At 31.8% G+C, this 20,430-nt stretch overlaps 1 pseudogene; it reads right to left on the bottom strand.

Annotated features, from left to right (window-relative positions):
• Window positions 1-12,487: 12,487 nt before the first annotated feature.
• Window positions 12,488-16,687, bottom strand: LOC125824852 (uncharacterized; annotated as a pseudogene).
• Between the last annotated feature and the right edge of the window lie 3,743 nt (window positions 16,688-20,430).

Genomic DNA, 20,430 nt, shown 5'->3' with positions numbered 1-20,430 from the left:
TTGGAGGAATACCAATATAAAAATATTACTTTAGAAATAAAATGGTTAGAAAAAGTTAAACCATATAATCTAGAAGATAAACAGTTAACAATAAATTATGAAAACAAAAAAGTAATAATAAAAAGAACTTTATTAACAACATGAAAATATATATACTTGCAAAAATAATAGTAGAAGGATATTATAATAGATATTATACTCCAATGATAGACACAGGAGCAAAAGCTAAATGGGAAAAGTTAAAAAACACCTTTAGTAGTAACAAGATTTAATAATGAAGGAAACATGATTTCATATAAGGCAAAAAATATAAAAATACAAATATGGGATAAGATATTAACCATAGAAGAAATATATAACTTTGAATTTACAACAAAAGATATGCTATTAGGAATGCCCTTTTTAGAAAAGCTATACCCACACGCAATAACGAAAACACACTGGTGGTTAACAACACCATGTAAACAAAAAATATGAGCAAAAAGAGTGAACAATAAAAAACGAAAAACAACAGAATGGATAAAAGGAAGTGAAAAAATTACACAAAAGCTAGAAAATATAACAGAAGAACACTCAAAAATAGAATTAATTATATTCTCTATAAACAAAGTAAAAATAATCCAGGATAAATTAGAATTACTATATAGTGAAGACCATTTACAAGGATGGGAAAAACATAAAATAAAAATAAAGATTGAACTAATTGATTATAATAACATAATAACACAGAAACCATTAAAATATAATTTTAATGATCTAACAGAATTTAAGATTCATATAAATGAATTACTAGAAAAAGGATATATACAAGAAACTAATAGTAAACACATAAGTCCAACATTTATAATAAATAAACATAGTGAACAAAAAAGAGGAAAAAGTAGAATGATTATTGATTATAGAAATTTAAATGCAAAAACTAAAACATATAATTACCCGATACCAAATAAAATATTAAAGGTAAGACAAATACAATGATATAATTACTTTGGTAAATTTGACTGTAAATCAGGATTTTACCACTTAAAGTTAGAAGAAGAATCTAAAAAACTTATGACATTTACAGTACCACAAGGATTTTATGAATGGAATGTATTACCATTTGGATATAAAAATGCACCAGGTAGATATCAACATTTTATGGATAATTGCTTTAAAAAACTAGAAAATTGTATAGTATATATTGATGATATATTATTATATTCCAAAACACAGGATGAACATATAAGATTATTAGAAAAGTTTATACATATTATAGAATATTTAGGCATAAGCCTAAGCAAGAAGAAAGCATACATAATGAAAAACCAAATAGAATTCCTAGGAATACAAATAGATAAAAATGCAAACACATATAGTACAAAAAAATAATTAACTCGAATGAACAACTAGATACAAAAAAGAAATTACAATCATTTTTAGGACTAGTAAATCAAGTAAGAGAATACATACCAAAATTAGCAGAGAATTTAAAACCATTACAACAAAAATTAAAGAAAGACATAGAGTATCAGTTTGATAAAAAAGACCAAATACAAATACAAAAAGTAAAACTATTATGTAAAAACCTACCTAAACTATATTTTTCAGATGAAAACAAAAAAAATTACTTATATAGTAGAATCCGATGCCAGTGAAAAGAGTTATGGAGGAGTCTTAAAATACAGGTATGATGAAGATAAGATAGAACATCATTGTAGATATTATTCAGGAACATTTACTAATACAGAAATAAAATGGGAAATAAACAGGAAATAATTATATTAGGTATATAAATGTTTATTATCATTTGAACCATATATTGTATATAACAAATTTATTATAAGAACAGATAACACATAAGTAAAATGATGGCTAACAAGAAAGATATAGGATTCGGTAACTACAAAAGAAATAAGAAGATTGGTATTAAACATATTAAATTTTACATTTACTATTGAAGTAATAAAGACTGATAAGAATGTTATTGCAGATTACTTATCAAGACAAAGATACTCAAACTGAGAAAGAAAATACAATTGAAAAGATACTCAAAGCTATTACTACACTTTGTATAAAAGTGGACAATATGGACAATGAGATACAAAAGCTAAAGACTAATGAAGATAATCTGAAGTCTAAAGCTAGCACAAGTCAGCAGCATGACTGTAAAAATGCGGAGCTAAGTCAATCAGAAGACTTTAAAAATCAGAGCTAAGAGGTGACGATGGGAAACACCTTAAAACCCATAATGTTTGTTTAAATACAGCTGCAGGTACAAGAAAGCCAGTTATTGAAAAACAACGAAATGTAAATTTAAATCAGTTATTTGTAAAACCATTTACACAAAAAGCAAAAAACCCATTAACCATAGAACCACAAACTTCGACGTATGCAAATAGTCTACAACATGAGAAGAAGGTATATAGCCATATTACAAGGACATACATCGAAAATATATACAAAATACAGAGTTACCTAAACCTCAATCCTAGATCTACCACTACGAAAGATCCAAACCAAGACTATATAACCCAGAAATTACAAGGATACAACAAGCTAATCGCACAGCCAAAAACCAATGCTAACTTAGTTAAAACATGTTATAATTATGGTTTAATAAGTACTGCATATACCTATGATGGATAAGAACTAAGCGGTATACCAGAATTATATAAAGCATTTATTATGTATAAAAGAGTAACCAAAGGGAATTTATTCTATGTGAAATTCTATACGGCAACAACAGAAATATTACATGAGGAGATAAAACCACCGATTCAAGTTGTAAAGATAGGCCTGGCCAAAGATATGATAATACCAGAAGATATTGGAGAACAACCAGAAATACAAAAAATCGAGATACCTAGTTTTTATGCCAATAAAAGAATAATTGGTATATCAACTATAATACAAGAATTAGCCAACAATTATTTGAATGGAAATGCTATATGGAGCTACTATTCCATAAATCAATTAATGATTTATGCCAACTCAAGGTAGCTAAGGAAACCATATATGGATGAAGTCTAGAGATGGATTTTATCATTATTAAAACCAGAAGAAAGACCTACAACAAGAGCATTAAGGAAGGATTTATTTCGTCAGAACTATTAACCAGATATTGCAAGTTAATTGGTCACAAGTATCCTGACCACATATGTTCAAAATGTAATGGAGAAGATAATGTGATTCCAGGTGTACAGCTGGAATGATCAAAAGATAGAGACAAAAAACTAGAGATAAGGAGATAAAAAGGAGATAGAGACAGAACACTACTGAGAAGATAAGAAGATAAAGAAAAGAAGACATATTTGGCCGACAAAGCCAAAAGCAAATAGTATAAAGTGTACAGTACTATGTAAAAAAGTCGTAAAGTAGGCGCGTTATTGTAAAAAATTAGGCGCATTATTAAGTAATATAGGATATGCATTATTGTGCATGATTGTAAAGTAGCTATACGATAGAATTTCCTTTCTATATAAAGGAATGTATATGGAACATAGGGGGAGGCCTTGAATAAACGAAGAAAGCTTTCATAAAAACACTCTCAAATACTCTCAAATACTAAAGATATTCATACTTAATAGATAATGGAGCAACTTTCAGATATCATGGATGAGCAAGAGGCAAAGGTATATTGTTCAATAAATATGCAGAACTAATTTCATATATTCCTGAATATCATATATATGATTGACTAAGTTTATGTTAGTTATTATGTATTAGAATTATTTGAATCATGATTTCTAGTTTATTAGCACACTGGAAACAGAGAGAAAACTTCTATACTATGCCATCCTAATGTTGAAACCGGTAGGCGAGGAAGCCATGATAGGGGAGTAAACAAAGTTGAGGCACTGATAAGTATCTGCTAAAGTACGATGCTAGTAGTGACAGGAGAACATGATAAACATATAATCTAGTTCATAATGATCTAATATAATCTTAATCAGTTATGCATATGATAGGAAGGAATAATTGAAAGCAAAACCCAGCATAACAAGGAACATGAATACATATATGCATGATGAAATGATAAAAAGTTATGAAACTTTAATCTTATATATGCTTAAAGATATAAAAATAATTGAATTAAGAAGACTCATATGGTAGTAGATCAAGAAGAAGAAGATTGGTGAGTCCTCATAGTATTCGAGGGCTTGACCATATGTCCTTTATGTCTTTCTTTTATGTTTTAGATTTATGTAAGGGTCGTGTCCCTAAGATTGTATTCTAGAGTTTGAATCCAAGTATTATAAATGGTTTGAGACATGGTGTTATAGACTATCTCATTTTATAAAAGACTTTGATTGTAAAGAAAAGTTTTAAATTTTCCGCATTTTTTCCCCTATGTTCTTATGTCATTGATATTCTAAGGGCTTGTATGAGATCCCTTCGGGGTCAAGTACACCGTGTTACGTCTAGGGGGTACCCCTGGGTCATGACAATACCGATTAAGTTTTGATGTAATATTCTATTTGGGTCAACTTCAAACTATCATATATCTTATAATATAAAGACTTAGGTGGCCAATATACTATAAAATTAAAGGTATTTGAATCTTCTTTCCAACGTCACTAGTTTTGCGTCAATCTAATTTCCGAGTAGAAAGTTATGACCATTTTAGTAACCTCATACAATGCAGTGACGAATTAGCCAATGCAAAAATATTAAAAAGGGTCGTTTTTGTCGTTTTATCTCTAAGAAAACCCTAAAACGAACTTGTTAACTAATTAAAGGAACAAACCAATCTGATTTTTACCTCTTAATCCAACATTCTCTTCTCTCTCAAACCCTAAGGTAAAACCCTAAGGTAAAATCGAAGTAGAACACTTCCATATATATATATATATATATATATTTTTTTTTTTCACGACCCAAAAATGGACGTGATTACACTTATCTATTCCCACCAAGACAAGCTAGTCTCAATCCAATGAAAACAAACGAAGTGCAAAACATAATAAATCAAGAACAACATAAAGCGGAAAATTTATTCATTCTATTAAAACCCCTAAAATCTAGTTGACACGTGTACAAGCCACTAAATTTATAAAGTGCAAAATTAAGAAATAAATACAAGTCTCAGTCTTTGTTTCTCAAATGGAACAAAGCTTAAAGAAAAGAAAAGAGGGCCCGCCGGAATGACAAACAACTACCTCTCAATAGTCCTTTGACAAGCCTCAGAAAGTAAGAAAAAGAGGATGATCACGCTATACTAGGCTCGGAACCTACACAAGTGTAGAAGCAAGGAGTGAGTACCAACAACACGCTACCCAACAAGCAACCTAATAAACAAGGCATCTAGTAGAAATCAAATACCTCTTACGCTACAACCAAACCTTCTCAAACTACAACCTGCACATAAATTGACACAACCTAGCACTCCTAAAATGCACAACTTACAAGGTTCAATAAATTACAATCGATGGTCATAATTCAACAAACAAATATATCAAGTAAGCCAATCTCAAAGTCAAGTAGATCAATCACACGCAAAAAAATGTATCAATCATAATTAACAAGTAAGCCACACATAAGCATGAAATGTCTCAAGTCACAATAATCGACCCCTCACTGGAACCATTTCTCATCGGCACCATATCTATAGCCATAATCATTTCTCATTAGCTTCATATCAATCCTCTAGCCGAAAATGACCTTAGCATCACAACACTTGTTGAAAATGACCTTGACATAATAGCACTTTTCGACAATGACCTCAACATCATAAACATCACATGTCTCATCACGGTGTTCAACAATCAGTGCACACAAGCTATATCACACCACATCGAAGAGACAATAATTCATGCAATTCAAATCCACATTCATTCTATCAAGCATTTCATCAATCAATTGTAAGGGTCGCAACAAGGAAATTCTCATTATCATTTTCGTCATATAGCCCTTTCAATTTCAACCCCTTTTTATTCATTAAAATTTAACAAGTGGGCAATTAACCCTTCACCTCATCCCCATTACTCCCAACACGTAAACAACAAAGGAAATATGTTGTGAGACTACATACATATTTTTTTAATCATTATTGGTCTCACATTAAGTATTTTTATTTATTTTTTTCGAGCATAAATTTTATGAATTGGGCTAAATAGTGTATTTTATTTGTAGGAGTAAATTGGTGTAAGGATGAAGAAATCTGGAGCTAAAATGAATTATAGATGAATGATTATGGAAGGAAATCAAGAAGGCAACTTAATATATTAAATTGAATATTTTATTAATATATCAATATATTGGAATTTCTAGATGAAAGTGAAGAAAGTAAAGTGATGTTTGTTATCTCATTTCCATGTGGCACAAATTGAAGGCCCCCTCAAATTTTGAGGCGGTTTCACGCAGTGTACAGTAAGGAATTTCAATTCTTTTTAGTTTTGGGTTTCCAATTTGTTTTGGACTCAATTATTTTATTTAGGATTTTCTACCTTTATAAATAGCCCATGAGAATAATTATTAAGGAGGAATATACTTTGTAGGGAAAAACAATCAATACTTTTTAGGGTTCTTTTCTTCTTTTTCTTTACTTAGACATTAGTAGCTAAAGACTCTTGTTCTGGGTTTGTAGCTATGAGTAATTGTTTAACATCGATTATTTTGAACTAATGTTGGTTATCACTTAAATTACTTTTTCTATTCTTATTTTATTATTTCATGATTGGCCACCATAGAGATAAACATATTATCTATTCTTGGACTTGAGAGACGGAGAGGAAGAATACAAAGAGTTCGATCTCTCTTCCACATCAATTGTTTAGATTCGTGTTTAGTATTGACACTCGAATGAGCACCGAGCTTGGTTACCAAACAAGATGAAATATGAATGCTTGCCAATTGAGTCTGTCTATCCCCGCTCAACGATGTAGTTAGACAATCAATTGTAGTAGGAGATTAGAGGTTAGGATATCATGATCATAAAATCAACCCTATAAATCAGTAATTTGATAACCTTAGTTAATTCATTACTTGAGATGCGACACATGAAACCTTATGCATGCTGCAGCCCAACAATTGTCCCAAACATTGTAAGTTAATTTTATTATTTAATTTTTGCATTCTCTTATTTACAAATAAAAGTCAGATTCTTGTGGGACTCTTGAATGAATAATTAGACTAGTATAATTTAATAAAATAGTTAATCGACAAGTGCTTTGGGTTTGATAATCCAGTTCTTTTAAAGCCACTATATTACTTGCATGACCGTGTACACTTGCGTGTGCAATTGGAAGCAACATATTACATGAATTCTACTAGAATACAAGGTTTAGGATATCAATTACCTTAAATCAATCAGTAATCACTCCAAGAGTTGAGCCCTTCCCCTTCTGAATTACTTCCGAAGCCACACAATCTATAAAAATCAAGTATTAACAATTAATTTTCGAAAACAATAATACCCACATCAATTCTTTGAAAAGTAGGTCAATCAACACAAAACTCAATTTCAAAAATAAGGTTTAAATCTGAAATTTAATACTTGAGAATGTTAATCAAGGCCTTAGGAACTCATTGGTGAAATCATTTCGAAAAGGGACTTAAAAGCACTTCACAATCACCATTTTACTAGGTTCTTGAAGATAACCTCAAATTTCTCATTTCAAAAGTTTGATTTGAACACTTAAATCCATAATTAATAATGGGTAATAGAAGATTTAGAGTTAAGAATCGTTACCCAAAAGTTTTTCCTCAAAAATCTAGTCAAGGTCGCCACACCAAAGCTCCCAAAACTAAAAAATGGTGAAATTAGGTTGAAACCCCGATTTTAGAAATATATTCTGCCCAGGTCTCAAATGCTCACTAAGATCGCGACACAGAGTCACACGATTGTGATGAGTAAAAATAATCAACTCAATAAAGTTGACCATCATGATCGCAGAAGAGACCCACGCGATCGCGATCCACCTCAAATAAGTTCTACGTCACGATCGCGATGACCAAAATCGTCATGCACTAGAACCAAAATCCAGCAAAGGAGACAAGTCATAAAATCTTTTTAAAAAGAATCCTCAGGATTCTTTGGGAACCCCGTGTACTCAAACCACATATGCAAATCAATTATACTTGATGTTCTGGACTCAATGGAATAGTAAAAAATGAATCTAAAGTCTTCTTAACCCGACATTTGTGAAAACTACAAGAAACCAACTCGACGCCTAAAAGGATAAAACAAGCTTGAGACCTCTCAAAAATCAACCAAGACCTCACCTAAGCCCAAAATCATCCCCCGAATTCAACAGAATCTCAAAATCCGATCCGAGCATCCAAACCCCGAAGTTAACGAAAGTCAACCTAAAGGATAAATTTTCATAATTTCACAACTTAGGACCTCAATTCCTCAAAATGACTCTGAATCAAAAACTGACAACTCTCATTGGTCAAATTTCACATTTTGGGACTGATGGAATCAATGGAATTTCATTCCGACTCTCAAAACTCCAAAAGACACCAAAAATCACTTTCTTAAATACATAAGCCTTTCAAACTCAATACTAACAAAATTCTCAACTTCTAACTCAAAGTCCAAAACCAAACTTTCAGAACTCGAACATAGAAGACTCACGGTCAATATCGGGAGGGCAAAATAATACATTTCACTGAAAAACAAAAAATGACCAGCCGGCTCATTACATTATCTACCACTAAAATACATGTTCATCCTAAAAAATAAAGCAAAAGAAAGTACTTGAAGCTTAAAAAAGTTGAGGATATCTAGCATGCATATTCGACTCTGTCTCCCAAGTCACCTCACCAACTGAACGGTGCTTCCACTGCACCTTCATTGAAGCCATCTATTTGGTCCTAAGCTTCCAGACTTGTCTATCCAAAATGGCTATAGCATCCTCCTCAAAAGATAAGTCTAGACCCAACCCAAATGAATCAAGGGAAAGTCCATGGAGTTATCTAGCATATACTTCCAAAGCATGGAAGCATGAAATTTGAGATGTAGAGCTGACAAAATAGGTGGAAAGGCCAACTTATAGGCATCCTCTCCCACACGACTCAAGATCTCAAAGGGTCCAATGAATCTAGGTCTAAGCTTGTCAGTTATTTTGAACCTCATCACACCCTTCATAGATGACACTCGAAGCCAAACATGATCACCCTCCATGAACACTAGGGCTCGAACTCTCCGATCCGCATAATTCTTATGTCGACTCTATGCTGTCAACAAATGTAGTATAACTTCTGATTTTATTTTCTTAGTGTCACTTTTTTATCTGTTGTTTTTGCACATTAGGAAAAGTGTGAGTACCCAAAAATTTGAAGCAAAGGAGCACGTTTGAGTTTAACTGTGGTGCATATGACCCTTGATGAAAATTGAGAAAACATTCTACTAGCTAGTCCTAGAGACCTCAGGGAGTTTTTCTAGCCCTTGTTTTAAATCTTAATTGATGCTTTGGAGACATAGCATTTTCTAAAATTTTGGGTGGAGGAATGAATTCTTAGTTTTTTCTATTTTATTGAGTCTTTTATATTTTTCGGATGGGTTCCTCAGCTTTTGTTTTCTGTTCATTTCCTAAGGAAAGTCCCTTTGAACCAAGTATCGTTTTTAAGGAGTAAATTTTTCTTTATTTTTATTTATTTATTTTGGCGAGAAAAGGAAAGACCCTTTTTAGTTGTGTGATACTTTATATTTAGGCCAAATTTTGAGTAGTACTTTCTTGTGAATGCTTGATTGATAAGGAAATTATAGACTCTTTGACACCTAGGCTCATGGTTGTGACTTTGTAAATAACCTATTTTATTTTGTAGTTTGTTATGGTCATGTATCTCCTAGAAGTGAAATTTATCCATCTTGATTGATGCTTCTGTCATGTGTGATGAGAATTTGTTTATTCCATATTTTTTTTAATCTTAGTCTAGAACTTGTTCTGCATGTTATTGAAGCAAAATAAAATGTGTTGTTTTGTTTAGGAGATGATAATAGGGTTTCTTTGATTTGCCTTGTAAATTTTAGCCTTTTCAGATATTATACCACTAGTTAACCTTTTTGAACTTGTAGCCTTTTGTTGGTACCCATATTTTTTTCGCTAACTCTTTTATCGAATGCCTAGTTTTTGTACATTGCTTCCTTGAGTACCATAACATAAAGTGATTATAATTTGAAAATCTAAAGAAACATGGATGATTGAATGAAAAAAGTAATCAATGATATTTACAGAGTGATGAAAAAACTCTCTTTGAAAGAATGTGATATGAAAAAATAGGAGAAAAAAAATATTCTTTGAGCAAAACAATGACTTAAACATTCTTGAGATGATGATGAGAACTACTTGTGAAATATTGTTGAATAGAAGGCTGAAAATAAAGAGAATAAAATAATGGGTGATGAAGTCTAAAAGTTCAAATTGCTTAGGGAAGTGCAAGTCACTATAATATAGTTTTCCTACCCATCCCCTAGCCTACATTACATCCCGTTAAAGTCCTATTTGATTCTATTCAAGCATGCTTAATTAGTGGAGATGGAATTAATGGGCAAGCCAATGATTCTTTGTGCATTCATGTGAATTTTATTTGTGAGTGTTAGAGTTATTCTTTGATGCTAAGTCCTTAATTTATATTCAATCTTTTGAATTGAGTGTGTGGTCCATTTCTTCTTGTGAGGGAACTTTTTCCATGATAAATATGTTATTTATTAGCTTTGTTTGATAAGAATAGGAGAGAAAGCTTAAATTTTATGAGTTCAGAGTCATTTCTTGAAGTTAGGAGGTTAGAGATTTTTTGTTTATGTGTATATCTTGCATAATGATTGAGAAGTTTACTTGATGTTTGAAAAGTGTATACGACCTTATTGTTCGTATCAACCAAAGTGGTGACATCCCTAGTTTGATTTTTTTAAAGATGAGTTTTAATGCTTTCTCGAGAGCGAACAAAGGTTTAAGTGTGGGGTGGTGATCTTAGGCGTATTTATATGCCCATTTACTACGATTTACCCGCATGTGCTTTACGTTTCAAGAACATTCTTGATGATAATTGTTGTGTTTTGCTTAAGTATTGCAATGAATGCACACTAATCTACATTATTAGCATATGCATGGGTTTCTAAAGGAATATTAGCTAAATAGGAGGCGAAAAGAGTGAAGGGAAATGAGCGCGAAGAAAGACACACCTTGAGCAGCTTTGATGCGCTGGGCCAGGGCCTAAACTACTAAAGCCAAGTGTTGGTGCACTGGTGGCGTGCTGCCCCAGCAATCATTGCGCGCTGCTCTAGGCCATCCCCAACTTTTCGGACAATTTTAGTTAATTTAGGATTCCTATTTGGAGTAGAAGTGGAATTATTTTTTCCTAAACTTTATAAATAGGACCCTAGGTATATTTTGTGGGGGAATAACTTCTTTATTATACGTTATAGTTGTCAATACTTTTAAGTGTTCTTTTCTTTTTATTCTTTTTTTAGGCATTAGTAGCTAAAAAGCCTTTGTTCTGGGCTGTAGCTATGGGTAATTATTGAACATCGATTATTTTGAATTAATATTGGTTATCGCTTAAATTACTTTTGTATTCTCGTTTTAGTATTTCATGCTTGATCACCATAGAGATAAATCTATTGTCTATTCTTGAACTCGGGACATGGAGAGTTAGATAGACCAAATAATACGAAGAGCTCGATCTCTCTTGCATATCACTTGTTCAGATTCGTGTTAAGGATAGACACCCAAACGAACACCAAGCTTGGTTACGAAACATGATGAAGTATAAATGCTCACCGATTGAGTTTTGTTTATCTCCTCTCAACAATGTAGTTAGATAGTCGATTGAAGTAGACAATTAGAGGTCGACAGATCATGATCATATAATCAACCCTCTAAATCAATAATTTAATAACCGTAGTTAATTCATACATGAGATGTGATACATGAAGCCTTAAGCCTGTTGCAACGCTGGAATTTTCCAACCATTGTAAGTAATATTATTATTTAATTCTTGCATTCTATTATTTATAAATAAAATTTTCTTGGCGCTCTTTAATAAATAATTACACTAATATAATTTATTAAAACAGTTTATCGACAAGTCCTTTGGGTTCAATAATTCGGCTCTTTTGGAGCCACTCTTCCGTGTACAATTGGAAGCAACACATACCACAAGGAAAAGTATCTTTTCCATAATATGTCTTCAAACATTTCAGTTCTAGTAATACCTGTTCTTTAATTTGCATATGTTGAGATAGTGACAATCGCGCCATACCAACTGAGTTGTTTTAAGCAACTTATTCCATCCTAAATTCACATACTGACCATAAGTCTAATAGGAATTCAAGAGATCAACAATTGAATCACTCAGTACTCACATATAGACCATAAAATATAATTGTTGATTTGTGTTTGTAACAAATAGTACAAGGAGTCTAACACTAGAGTCGGATGATACAAACAAAAGATACGATTGACATAGAAGTTGCACGCATATAGTTAGACAGAAGTAGCCAGATTAAAACAGAAAGAAGAAGATAGAACTGAATGAACAAAACTCGTTGTGAACAGATCTACAACCATGAGCGTAGCACAATGTCCAGCGTTCCTACATCTTCTCCAGCTATCATGTCTATCTCCATATCAATCACTTTGTTGCTGCCTCCTTCAGCACATCCATCTGTGTTTTATCCCGTGCGGTAAAATAATCCCCACATGAAGTGTTCACTATTCCATCCTACAAGAACATATATATGGTGAGATGAAGCTCTTGAATTTGAACTTACATTCAAGGCACACAGCTACAGATAAAACAATCGAAGTTACATATTTTTCAACCCCCAATTTACAATCAGAACTTCTACAGATTGGCCTGATGACTTACCACATTAAAGCATTTATATTCAAATGGAACCAAACAAGTATTGCCAACTAAAAAAGGAATAATCTTATGGATAAAAAGGAAAATTGATCTTCTACATAGAATAACTGAATATACATATTACCTAAAAATTCATGAAAGGGAATAAGAAAATGAGAAAAGAACATAGAGATTATAAATGTACTTTGGGAATCATTCCACTGGGTTGTGGATGCTAGTATAAGCAACTCAACATAATTGATAAGAGTTCTCATCACCAAATCCTTGGTACGCATGAACTCCACCAGGGCAATATATCTCTCAGACCTACATATAATGAGAAATGCAAATCAATTTCTGATAAAAATATTCTTAGGAAAGGGCGCACTTCTACTTTGCAACCCTTATCCCTTTTCAGATAGATATATAGGGTAGAAGCTAACCTGTTTCTCCCACTTGCAAAGAAATACAATCCAATGTCTTCTTTACCTGGACAATGATTGTTGAATAAACTTGGCCAGATATCCCCACGCGGAACTAGTTCTAGTTTAAGAGTATCGGGCAATAGTCCTGAGAACTCATACACCTTACGTCGAACTCTGCAAGGAGGATGAGCCTCGATAAAATTATTGAATATCTCAAGTGCATGTTCCAGTGCACCTAAGATGTCAAAACTTCCCCTAAAATGCAAATAAGATAAGGACTAATTATTATAGGAAAGCAAACCTGTATTCCTGTTGAGTGGTGTGAATTCTTCAAGTAAAAAAAAGATATTCTTACATATATGTATATATATATGTGTGTGTGCGCGCACGCTCACGCGTATGTGTGTGTGTATATATATATAATCAAAGTGAAACTTCTCGATTTTTTGACTCATAAAGAAAGGCATATTCTAGTTTCAAGGACAAAAAAATAAATACATGAAGCAATTTCTCAGTCAAAAGAAATAAATAGAAAGTTCCACATAATTTGGCATGCTACATCATATTAAGTTGCAGAACTGAAATTTCTTAGAAAATAAACAATATATAGCTCCCATATAACCAACATACCTACAGTTTCTTGTTTCCCATACTTGAAAAAATTCAGATGGTCCATAATACAATGACATACCTGGCAATAGCTTCAAGTCCTCAAGGATTTAATCTATAATGGTAATCAAGTTTACTACAGTCTCACTAGCCAGTATCTATTCAGATTATCATTATGTGACAAATCGCAACTACTTATGGGTAGAACTCTTTCCCATAGTTAGGCATATATTTTACTGTCCCCTATTCATCTTTTTACTTGTACTAATGGCGTCCCTAGAGCTTGCTTGCACCCCAACTAATTTTTTGGGCCACCTGGCATCACACAAGGGGGGATTTAAAAAAAGTCACAAGGTAAGTAGTGAGAAATTTGCAAAAGACTGTTTTGCTGAATTTGAAATTTTGGAAGTCAGTTTACCCTACGTTAAACTATGTTAGAAATTAATGTGCATTCATGAAGGGTACATTCTTCAGGAAAGAACTAGAGCAGGATCACAAGGGTGTGCCATAAAGGAATTCTTTATCCGACTCTCATACATAACAGTGGGACTCCTATGCTCTAGAATGGTAGAACCAGCTGGACCAAAAAATAGGTTACATCAGTTGAATGAAAGTACATAAGTAAATTATAGAAAAGGAAATTTCTGAAGGAGAGAGGTATAAGAAGAGGACAAATTAAACCAATTAATGAATACAAAAGATGTTGATGAGAACTTAACCTTTAGATAATTGTACTATTTTTTGGCTCTGTTTAGTGATTTTGGCATTTTGAAGATTTTGAGGTTTTGTGTATCATGTTGATCCTAAAGACCGCTGCACTGCACTCTTCTCAGGAAGTAAATTTGAAATTTGAACACTAGGATTGCTAAACTGTCCTTGAGTCATGATTGCCATGGATTCGATTGGCACAACTCTTGAGGAGACAATATTTATCAGTGGAGATCCATATTTCTCGATGCCTAATCGAAGACCAAGTGCTTCTTCAATAGGTAGTTATCTCACTTTCCCAGTCTTTACCTCCTTTTCCCAGTTAGTATGATTCACACTCCCATGAGGAAACTGACTATGTTTCCTTGGTTGCAAAATACTCTGACAAATCATTGCAGAGGATTCCTTGAATTGCACAATTTCTAGTCCATGTGATGAAGACATAATTCCTTAGCCAATATCACATTCTTTACAACACCAATCAACTGTTGCATTAACATAAGATCCTGACACACAATTTCTGATAGGAAGAGAAAAGCAGAATTTTTTAGAATAGGAAGAAGACTATGTATTTATAAAAGATACAAGTAGTGTTTAAGAGAATTATATGCCACAACATGCTAATGAAAGAAGCAATGTACTCTTTAGGTGAAACCCAATATACAATAATAGCCTGACATGAGTATAGAAAAATCATTTGTAGGAGGTACTATGTGACCTACATGATGCAAGTCTAAAATTTGTCGGGATTCAATATAAATACTTAGAAAAACAAAAAAGGAAAATTCCTTACTCTCCCTAGGAGGTAATATTACTTCCATTTAGGATTTTAGTTCTACTCCACATTTGATACCTATTAAAGATTCCAAAAAGAAAAGAAAAGCAAAGCTGATAATCTATCTAGCTATTTCCTTCAAGAGGAACATCCCGTTGTGTGAAAAGATCAACTTCTCCCTTAGAAATGGCATTGGGACTGGGACAATATTTGAGGTTTACAAAGAACATATATATATGACAAGAGGTGATGAAGCAAGCACATATAAGAGAGTAATGACTTTCAGCTCATCTTACTATCTTTACATGCTAAAAATTTAGAGATAGAGAACTTACTGGTGCACGTCAACATTTTTACACTTATAGCAGGTAATAATTGCTTCTTGAATACCTATATCACCACAAATTTCACAAAATTTTTCCTGCAAGTTCATAAGAAAAGACAAGAAATTTAGAATCAACATTACCATATCAACAAAATGAACAATGAGGAAAGAAAATATCAGCTGTTACACAAGGTAAGTCATAATCAACAAAATCATGTTTTCATGTTCATTCATCTTACATCCTTATATATGTAATAAATCCCTCTTTTGCAGCAAACTTATATCCACTTCATTCCAAGTATTATCTGTAAACTACAGATAGGAAAAAAATTATTTTCCTAGAATATTCTTATAACTCATCCAGACTGAAACACCTTCAGTGCTCCTCCTTAAGAAGCACTTTAATACATGACAAGAAATTTGGTTTGTACTTTAATATAGCAATAAGTTGGTGCTAGTACAACTTATATTCTTTTATAATTGGGTTCAGGTCATCATGTGAGTACTGCTTCATTTTGTGATCCACATATGAACTCTCAGGGAGGCGCTGATCCTCTCTAGGCACTTCACTCATTCTATTGGTTGTGGTGAGTCTTATATATCATTGAGGAACTTTTACTTATGAAGAGACATTTTTTGTATGTTTTTGGGTATTGTAAGGGTCTTGTCTCATGTGCGACTTAGAAGTTCCATCTATACCATACTCATGTCATGTTTTATCGCGTAAAATTCCTAATGTAGCCTCACATAGGTTTTTTATTATGTTATATATTTTTATTTTTACTTTTCACTTAATGAATTACTCAATGTTTTATGAGATTATTTACCTTTCGCTTCTATGTACATATCAAGTTTATAAGTGGTATCAAAGAACTAGGGTTTGTTGACGATCACATATATGATTGAGAGGCTATATGGACATAAACATTAGGTTTGTAAAGGAGTGGTTTCTACCCTTGATCGTGCTATTGAGCTTAAAGCAATAAGTTCCAATTGATGTTGAAGTCCATATGTGTCAAATGAGTAATTGATGAGAAAGATTTGCAATGCTCGAGTGATGACACCACCCATCAGCTAAGATTATCAAGTGTTTGTTAGAAAAAAATGAGACTCAAGAATGAAATTGGATTGTTGTGAGGGTCATATGTGTTCTGGGAGGAGGCATATAATCTAAGTATCAAACTTTGTCTATCCTTGAAAAAGTTATTTAATAAAGTATTAATCTAAATTACTTAAGATGTATCAAATTTTTTCTATCCTTGAACTATAAGGATATTTTGCACAAATTCAATTTGACGAAACAACAATTATTAATTTTTATAATATATATTTTTACTAGATATCCTGTAATTAAAACTCAATCTAGAATCAGAAATCTAAAATATTCTGCTATAAAGTAGAATTAAATGAAACACATTCAAAAAAATTAAACACTCCACATTTACAACTTTTCCTTTTATATTTCCAATTAAACAGGAAAAAGATATTTTATCCCAATGCTAATCATCATTCCAAAAAGATTATCTGCCTTTGCCATAAAAAAACAAGTGCAGAATCACATAAACATTAGATATGGGGTAAATGAGTAGAATTTTACCATGTGTGCCTAATGAATGTTGTTTGGTTCCGTTTGAGCTCCAAGGCGGCACACAGACAAACAAAGAAAACAAGGTCTGAAATGGTCTAACACAACACACAACTCGTATGTTTTGCTACAATTTTTTTTCACCCACTTTTATTTGTTATTTGAATTCGATAATCTCTAGACATGACCATTTTACTAAAATATCCCAATTAATTACTTAGTACTCCCTCTATTCTGCAGTAATTGAATTTTTGAGGGTTTTTTCATTGTTCAAAGTTTAAGATGAATGTTTAAAGTTTTTTCCATATTTACTCTTTCATTTAATGAAACTTTATATAATATATTTTCTATAAAACTTCAAGATGGATGTTTACATTTTTTTCCATATTTGTCCTTTCCTTTGATGAAGTTTTATATTTATAGGAGATAAGTTGCACTACTTACAAAATTATATTATAATCTTATAAAGGGTAATAGTGGAAAATATGATTTAAATTATGTCCTTGAATATTTCTCTTATTTAGTGCGGATTGCCTCACAAATGAATTAATATGGAATAATGGGAGTAATAGATTTTTGTAAATGATTTGGACAATAAGTAATTAATGCTAAAATTAAGACACATATTTTTTACGCGTATGACTATAGATTTTCTGAGAAATATTTAAACTTTTACAGAAATATAGTTATACCCACAAGTTCTAAAAACTAATAAAAATACCCATAAGTTTATATTATCATTCTATAATGAACATGTTCCTTGAAAAGTTATTGTAACAAACACAACTAAGAGGAATTTGAATAAAGAGGAAGAAAACAAAAGAAAAATATCATTGGTTTGTATATGAAAAACTACTATTGTTACTTATAATTGAAAGTGAATTCAAAGAGAAAACTCATAAAAATTGTGTAAGACCAGTTTTCTACACACTAATGATATTATTTAGTGTTCATGACTGAAATGAACACAATAGTGAGAACCAAGAGGGGTTAAGGATTGTTTGTGTGGCATATGTTATCTAGGTATAAGTAAAAACTCGACATTTCAAAGATATTGAATTAATTTACCAAGTTTACCTAATTTATGTTAACAATAAGAGTTCATAGGAAAACATGCTTATCCATATGTGATAAATTCTTATTTTTATATCACACAATATTTTTATGTATATTTTCATAATATAGTCATTCCTCATTCATATAGGGGTTTATTGGGTTTCACTAAAGGCTAAGCTTAAAGTATGAGAAGTAATGGAAATCGGAAATTGGAAGAAAATAAGTTGAAGAGAAAATAAAAATTAGTTCTTCCCCATAGTGGAGGTGAAGAGGATACCTTTTGTATTTTTGAGTAAAAATACTCACCCTAGCTATTAAAGGATTGAGAAGAGAGACTCCCGCGCGTCGTCATCATCATGGCTCACTCGATTTCAAATTTTACTTCGTATTTGATTGGACAAATTTTCTTTTCATTTCACTAATTAATTTTCTTTTTTCCTGATAGTTATATTAATTTATTGATTCTTAAAATTCATAGGTAAAGAACCTATTTCTTTCGAACGAAAAGTCACTTTCCTTCAACAGAAATAACATATCTAAACGTTGAAATGCATAAACTAATTTAAAATATATTAACAAAAAATTTATAATGGATATTATTTTATATATAAAAACATTAAATTATATATTATGTCAGTTTGTTTTGGATTAATTTAACTTCTTTTTTATGTCAGTATCAAATCAAATAAAGAGTGGTCAGTTTTTTTCTCAATGCAAAATCAAACTACAAGTCCATTTTTTTCTTCAGTTTGACTTAGTTCTCAGTTCAATTAATTGATTTTATGGTTTGTTGCCTTTTATACAATCTACTTATACTTTCTGGATTATGGTTTATGGCTCTACATTTAGTATTTTTCCTTCTTGTCCTTTTGTTTACATACACAATATGCATACTTTCACTTATATATATATCTATATATATATATATATATATATATATATATATGTAGGTATACCTTGAGAGTTGAGAGAAACTAATCCAATATTATACACTTTAATTTGAGAGTTTTGAGATTAGAGTTTCAACTTTTAAGGTACAATGTCTATATTTTTGCTGTTCTTTTTGTATGTGCTTTTTAACTTTATTTTGATTAAATTCTATCAAAAAAAACCGTTAATCCACATGTACGTTCTCATCGACTTTTTTTTTCCAAAAAGTAAATTATAGTTATGATTAATTTATCTTGATTTATTAAATTTGTTTCTTTGGCTATTGTGACAACTCTAATCACATACAGGACTATCAAGCATGAGCATTAGTAATTATGTAGGCGTTTGATCATGAAAATATATTTTTATTTGAATATTTTAAAGTTGAAGTTAGAGTTCTGTTTGACCAAAAGTTATGTGATGTGTAGGACTCATTCGTAATTTTTTCTTTGTTGGAGTGCCACTGCGGAGCGCAAATTGCCACTCACTCTCCGAGGCAAAAGGGACAACAACCCCACCAGGTAAAACCTAGCCTTTTTTAGTAAGTTCCTACGAACTTGTGGCACGATTAGAATTTCAAGAGTTTATATATTTTTTTACTTTTTATTGAATATCGACATGAAAATTTTGTGATTTTAAAATAAATTTACAAATTTGAATTATATAAAAAGTCTTATAAGTTGTAATAAATAATAATTCAAAATATTTAATAGAAAAAAAGTTATGTCAAAAGAAACACTTGAATCTCAAAGTTTAAAGTTGCTATATAAATATATCTAGTAGACATGATTAGATTACTTTTAGGTCAAAACAAGCAAGAAAAGATCAATATGATGGATTTAAACTGTACAACCCTAAATTTTTTTTGAACTAAGTCTCAAATGATCCTTCGTGGTGAGTAGGAATTTACTGAGGAATTAACAATTTCTCAAGTATTAAGATCAAGTCACTAGATATAGGACTTGAGTTCCAAAAAGATTTAAAGAGAATTCATTCAAGTCATTCCTAGGTTCATCTAAGTTTTGGGTCAACTTAAAATGACCATAACCTTCAGTACATGTTGAGTTAGGTGGCCCATAACATATCAAATGAAAGGACTTGGAATCCTCTTTTCAACGTCACCGAGTTTGCTAATTTTTGAGCTCGTATGAGGGAGATAAGCACATTTGAAGTCGGGCTACCCAATTAAGGAAAGCTACCTGAAAATATGAGGGTTATTTTGGTCTTTTCCTTACCCAATCGG

The sequence above is a fragment of the Solanum verrucosum genome, unplaced genomic scaffold (genome assembly GCF_900185275.1).
Source record: "Solanum verrucosum unplaced genomic scaffold, falcon-dt-bn FXZP01000080.1, whole genome shotgun sequence".
In the NCBI taxonomy this organism is placed as follows: Eukaryota; Viridiplantae; Streptophyta; class Magnoliopsida; order Solanales; family Solanaceae; genus Solanum; species Solanum verrucosum.
This window is presented reverse-complemented; position numbering and strand designations above follow the sequence as displayed.